The sequence below is a fragment of the Neovison vison genome, chromosome 1 (genome assembly GCF_020171115.1).
Source record: "Neovison vison isolate M4711 chromosome 1, ASM_NN_V1, whole genome shotgun sequence".
NCBI classification, from domain to species: Eukaryota; Metazoa; Chordata; class Mammalia; order Carnivora; family Mustelidae; genus Neogale; species Neogale vison.
The window spans coordinates 166948742-166949950 of record NC_058091.1 but is presented as its reverse complement, the minus strand read 5'-3'; positions in this window follow the sequence as shown (position 1 = coordinate 166949950).

The following is a 1209-nucleotide window of genomic DNA, read 5'->3' as shown; positions in this document are numbered from 1 at the left end:
GGATCCACTGCAGCTGAGAAAAGGCTAATGACATTCTCCAGCTCTCGGCTTTTCCACCCAAGGACAATGCGTGTGGTTTATAAAGGCACCTACCCTGATTTTGATGACCACCCTTGCCTTGTGCACCAGGATCTCTGTAAGCTGCCTTTGGCCCCCCAGCAACACTCCCCAGGCCTGCCATTCCAGAGAAAGTCATTCCTTTCAGGATGCCAAGCTGGGTTAGCGCCACCTCGAACCTCTGTTTTTTGTGGTATATGCATGTAGAAAATTCAAAGGGAGGGACTATGAAAGCCCAGGACGGAGGTCTGCATGAGTCCAGCAGCACTGAATTCTTCTGAAAGTTTAATACTCAAGTATGCATGAAATTCCAAATTTTAAAAAAATTCTTTTTTTCTTGTTTTTTGTTTGTCCTGAAGTATCTTCCTTCTTCCCCAAGTCAGAGTGAAGAAAACAACAAATGGCTTTAGCTAGAGTGAATGGCAAGAGGGAAAACCCCAGATAAGTCCCAGGTCATGGACTGGGGGCCCCCACAGGGTCTCATTAGACCACGAGAGACCAAGAGAGTCAAGTTTTGGGGAGATACATGTCATCCTTTGACATGTCATGTCATCCTGAGGTCCCCAGCACCCCATTCCCCTCCACAGTCCCAGGAGGCCGGTGGGACGCCGCTCTGGGGAACGCAGGTGGCTGCATTCCATGTCTGCTGGGGGCCCACCAGACTCCCTTCTTTAAGGCTCAGTTTGTTGAGATCTTTCAGGACACTCATAAGAAAGACCACACACTCCTTGAACTGACTGGCACCCCAGAGGAGCCCCATGGCCACAAGGGGGCTGGGAGCCCCAGAGTGGGGTAAAGGGGCTCAGCAGCTAGGGGAGAAAACTTTCTCCTTCTGCTATGCTAGGCTCTTCCTGCTGTTTTGCTGGACAGTAAGAAAAGCACAGGTCCATGCACCCAATACAGGCACCTTCCCTCTGGAAGGGAAGTTTTCCAGTCCTGCTAAAACATCCGTGGATGTTATGTGAACATATATACTCATTTTCTCCTTTTCCCAGTGGGCTTTGGAATGATTTACTGACAAGGTTACAAGAAAGGGCACAACTGCTCTTAGCAGGGAGGACACTTCTTTTAAGCTGAGGGTATCACAGTGGTCCTCCTATGGTAATGATCTCTTACTCGGGTGTGGAGTTAGGAGTGAACGCTCTGCTGAAT